Here is a 13636-nt window from a genome sequence, read left to right on the forward strand (position 1 = left end):
ATATTCTAGAGAAAGTTGTGTGTCCATCAAGGAAGGATTGGTCTTTGAAGGTGGATGAAGTTGTGTGAGTGTATATAATAGCATACAAGACTTCGCTTGGCATGTCTCCATTTTAGTTGGTTTATGGTAAGGGATGTCATTTGCCTGTGGAGCTCGAGCATATTGGGATTTGAAGAAATTGAACCTTGATATGGATGCAGCTGGTAAGAAAAGAATTCTTCAATTGAATGAACTCGACGAGTTTCGGCTTCAAGCGTATGAGAATTAAAAACTATATAAGGAGAAATTCAAGAGGTGGCACGATAGGGGCCTAGTGCTCAAATCATTTGTGCCGGGGCAGCAAATTCTTTTATTCAACTCTCGTCTCCGACTTTTTCCTGGAAAGTTGAAATCAAATTGGTCTGGACCTTTTATTGTCAAAACTGTGTTTCCACATGGAGCGGTGGAGATTTTTTAGAATGATCCGGCCAAGCATTTAAGGTTAATGGCCAGCGTTTGAAGCATTACTATGGGGACATGGCAAAGCGGGAAGTGGTTAGTGCCGTTTTATTGTCAACTTGATCGAAGGTACTCTACGTCAAGCTAATGACGTAAAAGAAGCGCTTCTTGGGAGGCAACCCAAGATTTGTTACTATAGGAACCCTTAGAGTTAGTAACCTATCCAAAACCACAAAAAAATCAGAAAAAACGGGGTAGGAAAAATATTTTTCCAGAGACCACTTGGGTGCCCGCTCAGCTCAGCTGGGCGGCCGCTCAGGATGCTGGGCGCCCGCTCAGCTCAGCTGGGCGGCCGCTCAGGATGCTGGGCGCCCACTCAGCTCAGCTGGGCGGCCGCTCAGGACCCGTCTGCCCGAAAAAATTTTGCCTTATAAAAATACAAAAAAAAATCAGAAAACCAAAAAAATAAAAACACAAACCCACAACCCACGAATTATTTTCCCATTAACCCGCATTTTTCCCCTCAAACCCCACTCCTTTTAACCCTAATTCCTACCCTATATATACATACAACTATTCCATATACTCTCCCATATACTTTCAACCTTAAAACTCTCTCCCATATTCAAAAACATAAATCTTAAACACTTTTTCTCAGTTTCAATGGCACCCAAGAGAGCCCGAACTATTGATAGCAGCAGCACTATGCCTACCGATGATTCTTCAAGGGGTACTGCTGCGAGACCTCATTTGTTTGAAAGGGCTGCTGAGGAGGAGTATACTAGGCTTCTGGGTAAGCCGGTTTTGAAGGAGAGGGGATTCTTACCATCGGGGAGGGATGGTGAGTTATTGCCAATGATTGCTGAAAAGGGGTGGATTTCTTTTTGTGAGTCGCCGGAGGCGGTTCCGATGAGCGTAGTTCACGAGTTTTATGCGAACGCAAAGGCTGAGAAGAATGGGTTTACTGTTGTGCGTGGGCTTACGGTGGATTATCATCCTGAGGCGATTCGCCGTGTGATTGGGCAGCGACAGCGGAAGCCCACGGAGGAGAAGTGGAATGAGAAGACCTCCGAGGAGTTTGATTTGGATTTGATTTATGCTACTCTTTGTCATCCGGGCACGGTTTGGAAGTTCAAGACTGGAACTAACGAGTATCGTTCTTTTCCGGCGATTGCGATGAATAGGTATGCCCGTGCATGGAATGCCTTTATTTGTGCTAATATTCTGCCTACTTCACATGCACATGAGGTTACAGTTGAGCGAGCAAGGTTGTTATGGGGTATTTTGAATGAGGAGTATTATGTGGACCTTGGTGAGTTCATCTACCAAGGAATTTTGAAGTTTTTGAGGGGCGCGAAGCACATGAACATCCCTTATGCATCTACTATCACGAAGCTATGCCGAGCAATGGGAGTTCATTGGCCTTCTCACGAGCAGTTGGAGATGCTGGCCGCTTCTATTAATTCAGGGACTCTGAATGCGATGCAGGAGTGGACGGGTTGAGAGCCCGAGGAGCATGGGTTGGGTTATCATCTTCCAGGAGGACGTTCAGCAGCTGGTGCTACCATGGCTAGGCCAGTTCGTGATGAGGCAGGCTCTTCTAGAGCTCAGGAGGGTGCTGGGATGGCTGATGCCCAATATAGGAGGCTGTCGAGGAGGATGGATGCTATGTATGAGACGCAGAGTAGGTTTGCTCAAGAGCTCACCCTTGCACTTGGGACTGCTTTCAGAGGCCTTGGAGCTGACATCCAGTGGCCCATTTTTGGTGAGGACTCTGCTTATCCGCCTCCTGATACTCCACCCTCTGAAGATGATGATGATGATTTCTCTGAGTAGGTATACCCTGTGTTCCTTTCTACTACCTTCACTGGGGACAGTGAAGATTTTAAGTTTGGGGGTGGTAGTTAAGAAATATTTTTGTGTGTGTGTCATGTAGTTGCATATTCATGATAGTTTGGTTCATATAATTGCATATTTTTGCCATATAGTTTTTTTTTTATTTTACTTTATAGCTTTATTTATCATGTCATTTAGCTCATGCATTTACCATGATCCCTTTTGTGTTGCCTTACCAATTGATTTGTGATATTGATGAGAGTGTAGTGATAGCGTTAGAGTGATGTTGAGTCTTGTAGGTTGACATGCATGCTAGAAACACTTGTAATTTTACTAAGTCTTAGAGAATGCTTAAGGACTAGATTGTTGTCATGGTTTGATGGTTTTTGAGGTTAATCTATTGATTATGCTTAGAATTTATAATAGGTTCTTAATGATAAAAGGCATGAAGAGAAAAAAATTGGAGTAAAAATTGGAATTCATTGCTAATTGTGGCTAGGCGTCAAATGGCTAGTAGCCGGCTCGTATTTTTATGCCAGTAGTCTAGGGTTGAGCAAGATGGAGCGAAACGCGCTTGCTCAGAAATTTGAAAAAAAAAGAATAAACAAAAGAAAAAAAAAGTAATGCATAATTGACCACGAGTGGGCTCTTTGGTATTCGAGTTATTAAGTTCTTAGGGGACTTTGTGCCTAGTGACCTAAGATTTTTATAGTCTGGGATCCGCTAACCTAACGCTCGCTAAATGGATGTCATTGTATAAGTCTTTTATGGACCTCACTCATTGCACGGTCAAATAAGCATTTGTCTGTTGTGTTGAATAAAAGCATGATTCTGTAATAAGCTCCAGTAATCTTGAAGTGTTATAAGTTATTTTGTGCCTAAAATTTATTCTTCGTATAATCATGTGATTGCCTTGAGGATAGTCGAGTTATGATAATTGATCTAGTTTCAAAGCATATCTGTTAAGCATCCGCACACACCACGTTTCAGGTTGTATGTTAGTTTGCATGATTTGATTGATCTTTATTCACCTAATTGCATTTGTTGAGATGTCATAAATTGGTTGGTTTAGTCGTAGTGAGGGGGATCGCTGCATTTTATATAGATTGCATTCATGCATGTTTTTGTTTTGTTTTTGAGTCTGTGACGCTTGAGGACAATCATCGATTTAAGTTTGGGGGTGTGATAAGTGACATTTTATACCACTTAGAACGTCTTATAATAGCTTGAATTGATGTCTTGAAATCAAGTATTTTGTGTATTTGATGCATTTTTCTAGTGTTTGTGCATTTCAGGGTATTACTTGCATTTGTGGAGAGATTTCATCAAGAATAAGCCTTAGTATGTGCTTGGCATTGCAAGTGGGAAGTTAGGAGCAGAACGCAGCAGAGAACGAGAATAAAATAGCAAATTTTCCAGAAAGGTGTTGGGCCCCCGCTCAACCTGGCTGAGCGGCCGCTCAGGAAGCTGGGCGCCCGTTCAGGATTGCTGGGCGGCCGCTCAGGGGCGCGAATTAAAATTCTGATTTTTAGAGTTCTTGTTATGCTGGACTTCTGACTTCTAAGATAGCTGGGAATTGTAGGGCTTCTATATAAGTAGTTTTCAGAGACATTTCACGTGTGTTGAATCGTGGTATCAATCGAGGAGCAAGGAGATAAGGAAGAAGACCGTTTTAGCACATCGCAACGAAGAAGAGGAAGCATAGTTTTCTTGTGATTCTTTTATTCGTTGTATCAGTGGATGCTAGTTTTCTTTACTTTGAACCTTATTACTCTTGTGACGTACTCTGATTTAATTAAGTATTTTATTAGTTATTCTCATGTGTTATTATCATGTTTTTATATGAACCCATGGTTATGATGAGTTCTATCATGGGCTAATCGTGATCATGGGGTCGTAATGGATTTACTATGGAATTCTTTAGTTAGTTGTTTAATACCTTAGTGTGTGATCATTGTATGATATCTAGTATTGGTTGTGCTTATTCGTCTTATGTGCGTCGCGAACATATAAGATAGGGTGTTAATCTCTTGTGAAGCGACGGTGGATCTTGAGATTTAGAACTTGCCATGCTAGCATAGGTTCATGTATGTGTATGCATGATTAGTGGGTAACTCTAACCGTTTTACTTGTCCTGTGTAATCATAAGGAATAACTTATGCTTAAATTTTTATGTTGTCAAATTCTGTAGACATATAGGGTCTCAACATAATTGATGACTATTCAGCTTCTATCTTAATTGTGGAAGTTTGGTAGAATGGTATTAGTACAATGAAAGTTGGCTTTTATCAGTTTCGTGTTGTTTGATTAATATCATCACCGTTACATGCTAAGGTTAATAACAATAACTATTGAAGGAAGTAGTAATGAAGTTATGATCTCATGTGTGTTTAATATTGTTAATTCACGTGTCAATTAAGTGTTTAATTCTCATAGTTAATTATAGTTAATAATTAGTTAATCAAATCTACGTATTATTGTGTAACGACTGAGAACTTTACGTTTATATTATATCATGATTATAATAAAATATGTGAATTAATGTGTCATTTATGTGTGATTATCTGATAAACCCTAACTGTTACGTGATACGTGTATTCCATGTCATTTCTGTATTTTAAGGTATTTTTCAGATATTTTATTATGCATTTATAGGTTTTATTTCAAACATTTTATGACCCAAACGATGATTTTAAAGCCAGTATTTCAAATAAAATAATGGGCCTTATTTTTCATCAAATGGCTTTTACAATCGCCTTGTTCTGAACATCTAGATAATTTATAAATTTTCTCGTTTTGTGAAAAATGATTTTTCCCGGCCCCATTGGGTGTCAAAAACCCCATAAAAATCACATTTTTATTTTTATAAAATTATAGGACTTTCATTTATATTATTTCTTTGCATTTTTGCATTATTCACAATTTTTGGGAATTTTTGGCATATATATTGCATATATAAAATATTTATAAATTAAATTTTAATACTCAAAAATTATAAAAATTAGGGCCCAATATTTTTATTTAATGTATAATTAGCCCCTTAATTTTAATTAGGAGTATTATTTTTACTACTATAAATAGCCTAATTTTTATTTAATTAATTATAATTAATCATTAAAATCTGCAAAATTACCAAAAATTCTCTGAAATCGGGTCGGGAAGAATAGGTTCGGGTCGAAGAATCAAGTCGTGATTTCTCACTGATTACAGCATCAAATCGTGTGATTCAAGTACTCAAATCGAAGGTTTTGATCCGTTCTTTCTGTTTCTTGCATCAATTTCACGTTTTATTGCATCGTTTTTGATTTTTGATTTTTAGGGTTTATGTTCGAATTAGGGCTTTTTGATTCTGGGGTTATTGTGATGTTTTGATGATTGATATAGCTTTGTTAAATGATTTACAGTCGATTCATGGTGTTTAATTGAACAAACGATGCTTGGATAGTGATTCACGAATTCTAGGGTTTAGGTCAAATTTTCAAAACACAACTCGATGATTTCTGTGAATATTTGGTTCTTGTAATGTTAGGGCTTTGATTTTATATGTTCTTAACTTCATTTTGCACTATATAACGTTTGATTTTATGTACGATTCTGCAAATTCGATTTTTGGCCGGAGTTTATGTCGATTTTACCGGAGAAGTTGATTCAGGAGTTATTCTGTGATGTTTTGGCCGTGGTTGGATTGCTGTGTTGATTTGCAATGAAAAGCACTCAAAAACAGCATCAAACAGTGTTGATTTGGGGCTGATCGGAGCTTGGCCGGACTCCGGGAACTCACCGGAATCTGGAAAAATTCCGGCGTGTTCTTGGTGACCCGGAATCCAACCCGTTTGACCCGTTCAGATTACCCGGTTTTGATCTGTTTTTGTCAAAAACCAATTTCTGACAACTGTTTCTGAAATTTTGATTTTTATTTTATTTTTATTAATTTTAAAAATCAGTTTTATTTATTTTGTAAATTGATTAATTAATTATTTAATTAATTAATTTATATTATAAATAATTCTGAATTATTTTCTAAAAATCAGATTGAATTATTTTCTTAATTATTTATTATTTATTTATTACTTATTAATTATTTAAAAGTGATTAATTATTTTGATAATTAATCAAATAATTTTCAATAAATCATAATAAATTCAATTTAATTTCAAAAATTATAGAAAAATTATTTTTAATTCTGATTTTCTTAAATAATGATTTAAAATTTTTTTTAGGTTTTAAAAATTAGTAATAATTATTTATAATGATTAATAAATGGAATTATCACTATTTAATTAATAATAATTCAACCGTTAGTCCGTTTTGCGTGAAACGAAAGCCTGTTAACTCAGAAAAATGAATCCTTTTCATTAAAAATAATATCAAAGCTTAATTTTTTTAGAAGTTAGTTGATTTTGTGACTTGTTTGATTATCGGTCAAGTTACGTGCCGAGACGAGTCCGAAAAATTCCAGAAAAATGGGAAACGAGTCAGATAACGATCAGTTGAGCAATCAGCGAGTCGATTTTGGTTTTAAAATTATTTTAACCATAAAAATGATTATGTGCTTATGTGCTTATGTGTATTATGTGGTTAATCGAGTCTTACTTGCTTATATGTAATACATGAGTCAGTCATAAGCGCATGGGTAGATGTTAGGATCAGTTTGAAGTCGATTCAAGATGCAAATGAAGTACGACGTGACTTAACCAGTCTGTTTTGCCAACAGAAGCTAAGCCAGCCAGGCCAGTTGAGTCGGTAATAGTCCAAGATGATAGACATAAGTGATTCAATTGCAGTAAGTCGCGCAGAAGGCAAGTTTTTCCTCTATTCTACTTTCGGAATAGTGATGTTGATTCAAATATTTATCACATTTACATTCTCTTGATTATTGTTCTTGATCACTAATATACAATCCCTATTCCTTTGTTCATATTTCATTTCAATTCTTGATTTCTCCGTTTCTTTTGATTCTTGATTCATATTCTGTTGGTAACACATGGAGATTGATATATTCTAGTGTTTGGAATATATCAAAGCATACTGATTGTCCCGGTTGCTAAGCGATGGACTGGATAAGGATATTTTGGGATTGAGTGTGTCTTAATCCTGAGGACCGGGATGACTGGTGCCTCGACGTGGGTCGTAGTGCCTGGGTACCCGACTGGATCTATATACTGAGATATGGATCTGCATTATATTCTGACTGATCAGCAGAATATAGATGCGAACTTGTGTCCAGTTTAGTTTATTTGTACTCGCCAGTAATGGCCTTCTTTCTATTCTCGTGAGGTTATATCTTGGTAGATATACCTGGGATGGCGGATTCATTTAAAATGCTTTAACACTGTTTATATGTTTGTGGACTTGTTGAGCAACTTTTGGCTCACCCCTTTTGTTGTTATTCACCTTATTGTTTTCAGTTAAGAAGGAATATGAAACCAATCAGGACTCGAGTGGTAAAGAAGCGAGTCAAGCCTCGGGATCCTCTTATACCCAAGGTGTTGATCCCAATCCAAGAAGAAAGCTTTGAGTTGCCCGAGCAGGTGGAGTGTTGATAGATAGTAGGTGTGTGTGTTTGAATAAAAGTTGAACTTAGCTTAAAATGAATTAGACAATGGTTTGTAATAAAGAGAGTTTGTGAGACTTTGAATGTCGGTTTGTAATAAAAGTAGTTAGTGGTTTTTGTTTTCATACTTCAACCTAAAAAGATCCTGGTTAGTGTTAAAGGGGTTTAATTTCATTTCTTTATTAATTGTTAATCAAATTGTTACAGGTCTGGTGATTAGCTAGTAACCCCCAGACTTATACCCCGGGTCTGGAGGGCGTTACAGGTTTGGTATCAGAGTTGTAGGTTTGGTCCTTGAAAACAAGAACATTAGGATTAAGATAGGATAAGGAGATCACATAAGATAGGGATAGTCAAATTAGGATGAATAGTGTTAGGATTTAGGTCAGATTAGAATAGGGAAATAATCTTAGGATTGTTAATGACCTTTTCTTTTCTTTGGTATATTATCAGATGGCATCTTCTGGTTATTCTGCATCTTCCGAGAGGATAGTCACTGGGCCAGTAGCACCAGTCATACCTCCAGTATCTGAGCATATGTTTCCTCCTATACCACCCCCACCACCATTGCCACAGGAGCCGGTACCACCAGTACAGGGGATAGTGCATGACCCCATAGAGATGTTTGATCCATTTGAGTTCTTCGAGCCGATGGTTCCTTTACCTATTGAGCACCAGTTTATACTAGGTATTGAGCAGGAGTTACCACCACCACCATTGTTACCTCCTATACCAGTGCATGCCCCAGAGTCGGACATAGTTCAGATGATTCTAGTAGAGGGGATGGGAGAGCATGATGTGGATCTACAGTTAGGTTTACCCCAGCAGGGTGCAGGTATTCCGAGGGTTCCTTCTCAGGAGTCAGTAGGTCAGGTTGCTCAGCCGCATATGGTACCATACCATGAGTATAGAGTTATGAGGGATGATGTGGAGTATTGGCGGGCACAGTGTCGGGAGATTATGCATCTGTTTGATCAGAGGGACAGAGGACCGTTAGCGGCCCTACAGCCGGACTATTATATAAGACAGCGATTACAGTCAGTATTGATGAGTGCTACTTGGGAGCTGGATGATTTGACTCATGATGGACCTCCTTCTTTTGCAGAGTTCTACAGGGTTTTTCGCTTGGCACAGACTGTGGTCCAGGCACTTAGAGAGGAGCTTAGGCGTATCCCGCCTGGGTTCTGAGAGGGTTTGAGACGGTGACTCTAGAGTGCATGTGTATATAGAGGCAGCATAGTATAACCTAGTGAGTAGTGTGTATGTGTGTATCAGTAGTTTAACTTGTAGTAGTAGTTTAACTTGTAGCGATAGTGTGACTTGTAGCCATAGTGATGACCAGTAGCCCGAGACTTTTTGTATCAAGCATTTACACCTGAAGCTGGTGTCACATATATATAAGATGAACTTTTTCAAATTCTTTTATTTAAATTTCAGTCTTTACAGTTTTATAGCATTTACTTTCACTTTACAGTTTTTCATATTATAATTCCTGTTGAAAAAAAAATAAAATAAAACAATTATTTTATTTAACTGTTTACATTTCCAGTCTGTACACTCAGCAACTGTTTTCTTTAAATAAATCATGTTATGAATACATGATAAATTGTTTTCCATACATATTGTCGATTGTTTATTAAGCTGTTAAATAAATATCACCTGTTTTATTATCAGAAGAAGATGGCACCAAAAAGAAAGACTAGGGCTGAGACCTCTAACAGCAATTCTGAAAATCAGACTAATGAGACCATGAACCAAATGTTCCATCTGATGCAACAACAGATGGTAATGATGCAGCAGCAGATGCAGCATCAGCAACAGCAGATACAACAACAAATGTTGCAACAGCCACCTCGTCCTGAGCTTCAATTACCACCAGTATTACCTGTTGTTACTTTTAAGCAGTTTCAGTCAGTTAAACCTCCAGAGTTTGAAGGGACTACTGATCCTATTAAAGCTACCACCTGGTTAAAAGAAGTAGAGAAAGCGTTCACACTAGTGAAGGTAGGTGAGGACCAGAAGACTGATTTTGCTAGTTACTTATTGAAAGGTGAGGCGAATTATTGGTGGGAATCTAAAAAGGCCTTAGAGGGTGAAGAAGTTATTGCATGGGATAGGTTAAAAGAGTTATTTTTAGAAAAGCATTTTCCTCGCTATGTGAAGAATCAAATGCAGATTAAGTTTCTAGAACTGAAGCAGGGAAATATGTCCGTGGCAGAATATGAAGCCAAATTTACTGAGTTGGCTAGGTTTGTTCCAGAACAGGTAGACACTGAAGAAAAACTAGTTCAAAGATTTCAAGAAGGATTACGACCATGGATTCGTGGCCAAGTTGCAGTTTTCGAATTAACGACGTATACCGCCGTAGTTCAGAAAGCTTTGATTATAGAAGGGGAAAGTGAAAGATCTCAGCAAGACAAGGGACAGGGAAGTTTCCAAGATCGCTCCAGCAGAAAGCCGGGATTCCAAGCCCGGGCAAATTTGAATTTTAAAAGGATAGGACAAGGTTCACAGAAGGCAGGTAATCGTTTCCAAACCTCCAGTCAGCAGGGAATGGTCAGAGTTCCAGTGCCGTACTGCAAGACATGTAATCGAAAGCATACTGGTGTATGTATCAAAAGGGATGTAACGTGTTATCGGTGTAAGCAGAAAGGGCATTATTCTAACGAATGTCCAACAGGTAGAACAACAGAGATGACTTGTTTCCAGTGTGGAAAGAAAGGGCATATCGCCAGAAATTGCAAATTATCAGCTATGGCAGCCAGTGTTCCGAGAATGTTAGCATTACCTCCGCCGCCGCCTAATCAACCCAAAGTAAGAACTTTTAACATGACCATGAAAGAAGCGGTGCAGAGTCCGAGTGTTATTGCAGGTACACTTTTGGTGAATTCTGTAATTTCAAAAGTATTAATTGATTCTGGAGCTACTCGTTCATTTGTTTCTGAAGAATTTCTTGGTAAGTTACATTGTGAAATCGAATGGTTGGGCGAAACGTTAATTATAAAATTAGCGAATGACGACCAAGTTCTGGTAGATCGAGTATGTCCTGCGTGTGATATAGAAATAGCCGGACATCATTTTTCGGTAGATTTAATTCCTTTTAAGCTAGGAGAATTCGATATTATCTTGGGAATGGATTGGTTAGCATGTCATAACGCTCAGATAGATTGCGCGAATAAGAGAGTCAAATTGCGAACTGCGGAGAATGCAACAGTAATATTCAAAGGCGAAAAACAGCAGAAGAAATTTCTTACTGTGATGCAGACTAAACGATTGCTTCGACAAGGATGTGAGGCGTACATAGTTTACGTGTTAGATACCGAAAGAGGAAGTCCTAGAATAAAAGGCATTCCAATTGTACGTGAATTTCCAGACGTCTTTCCAGACGAGCTTCCAGGGTTACCACCAGATCGAGAAATTGAGTTCACAATTGACCTAGCACCAGGTACAGAACCAGTTTCGAAAGCTCCATATCGGATGGCTCCAGTCGAAATGAAGGAATTGTCAACGCAACTGCAAGATCTTCTAGACCGAGGCATCATACGACCTAGTGTATCCCCATGGGGTGCACCGGTATTATTTGTGAAGAAGAAGGACGGCAGCATGCGATTATGCATTGACTATAGGGAATTGAATAAACTCACTATCAAGAATAAGTATCCCTTACCGAGAATCGACGATTTATTCGATCAGCTAAAAGGAGCAGCATGGTTTTCAAAGATAGATTTGCGATCAGGCTATCATCAATTGAAGATTAAAGCTGGAGATATTCCAAAAACTGCGTTTCGTACAAGATATGGGCATTACGAGTTTTTGGTAATGGAATTCGGTCTGACAAACGCGCCAGCAGCATTCATGGATTTGATGAACAGAGTATTCAAGAAATATTTGGATAAATTCATGATTGTATTCATTGATGACATCTTGATTTACTCCAAGTCAGAAGAAGAGCATGCAGAACACTTGAGAATAACTTTGGAAATTCTGAGGAAAGAGCAACTATACGCAAAATTTTCGAAATGTGAATTCTGGTTAAGAGAAGTACAATTTCTAGGGCATATTATCAGTAGAGAAAGCATCCAAGTCGATCCAGCGAAGATTGAAGCTGTGTTAAATTGGGAAAGACCAAGGACGCCGACAGAAGTTCGAAGTTTCTTGGGATTGGCAGGATATTATCGAAGGTTTGTCAAAGATTTTGCAAAAATAGCAACGTCGCTGACCAAGTTAACTCGAAAAAGTGAAAAGTTTGAATGGAGTGATAAGTGTGAAGAAAGTTTTCAAGAGCTGAAAAATCGGTTAGTAACTGCACCAGTACTTGTATTGCCAGACGAGCTAGGAAATTTCATCATTTTCAGCGACGCTTCGTATCGCGGGTTAGGATGTGAACTGATGCAGCACGGTAACGTCATCGCATATGCTTCGAGACAACTTAAACCTCATGAACAAAAATATCCTACTCATGATCTGGAATTGGCAGCGATCGTATTTGCGTTGAAGCTTTGGAGACATTATCTCTACGGTGAAAAATGTGAAATTTACACAGATCATAAAAGTCTAAAGTATATCTTTACGCAAAAGGAGCTGAACATGCGACAACGTCGATGGCTGTAATTGATAAAGGATTACGAAGTCACGATTAGTTATCATCCAGGGAAAGCAAATGTTGTAGCAGATGCGCTGAGCAGGAAAGAAAGATTGAATCGGTTAACTTCGTGTGAAGACTTAATCAAGGAATTCGACAAATTGGAAATTGAGATTCGTATTCCCAATGAATTTGCAGAAGCTATCTACACTATGACTTTCCAACCGGAATTGTTAGAAAAGATTCGTTGTTGTCAAAATGAAGTGATGAGTCAAGATGACGACCTGACGGGAGAAGAAATCACAACTCAGAAAGATAATGAAGGAATTTTACGCTTTGCGTCGAGAATCTGGATCCCTAACGTAGTAGAATTAAAAGAAGAAAAAATGCAAGATGCCCACAATTCGAAGTATTCCATTCATCCAGGAAGTACAAAAATGTATCGTGATCTGAAAGAAAACTTCTGGTGGCCGAAAATGAAGAAGGAAATAGCTGAATGGATAAGTAAGTGCTACACATGCCAGCGAGTTAAAGCGGAACATCAACGTCTGAGTGGATTATTGCAACCATTAGACATTCCAGAATGGAAATGGGAACATCTAGCGATGGATTTTGTGGTAGGACTACCAAGGACAAAGGCAAATCATGATGCGATATGGGTAATCATTGACAGACTCACGAAGTCGGCACATTTTCTACCAATCAATGAAAGATTTTCACTCGACAAGCTAGTACACATATATCTCAAAGAAATTGTGATGCGACATGAAGTTCCAGTATCTATCGTGTCTGATCGAGATCCTCGTTTCAACTCAAGATTTTGGAGACAATTTCAAGAATGTCTTTGAACTAAATTGAACATGAGTACCGCTTATCATCCGCAAACCGACGGGCAAAGTGAAAGAACTATCCAAACGATTGAAGACATGCTACGAGTTTGTGCGATCGATTTTGAAGGCAGTTGGGATGAACATCTACCCCTAGTGGAATTTTCTTATAATAACAGTTATCACGCCAGCATTGGAATGCCACCGTATGAAGCATTGTATGGGAGAAAATGCAGATCACCAGTATATTGGGATGAAGTTGGAGAATGCAAAATTTTAGGTCCAGAACTAATTCAACAGATGAAAGAAAAGATTGAACTCATTCGAAAACGACTCGATGCAGCGCAAAACAGGCAACGCAAATATGCAGATCAAGCCAGGAAAGATATAGACTATCAG

The sequence above is a fragment of the Apium graveolens genome, chromosome 10 (assembly GCF_009905375.1).
Source record: "Apium graveolens cultivar Ventura chromosome 10, ASM990537v1, whole genome shotgun sequence".
NCBI lineage: Eukaryota > Viridiplantae > Streptophyta > Magnoliopsida > Apiales > Apiaceae > Apium > Apium graveolens.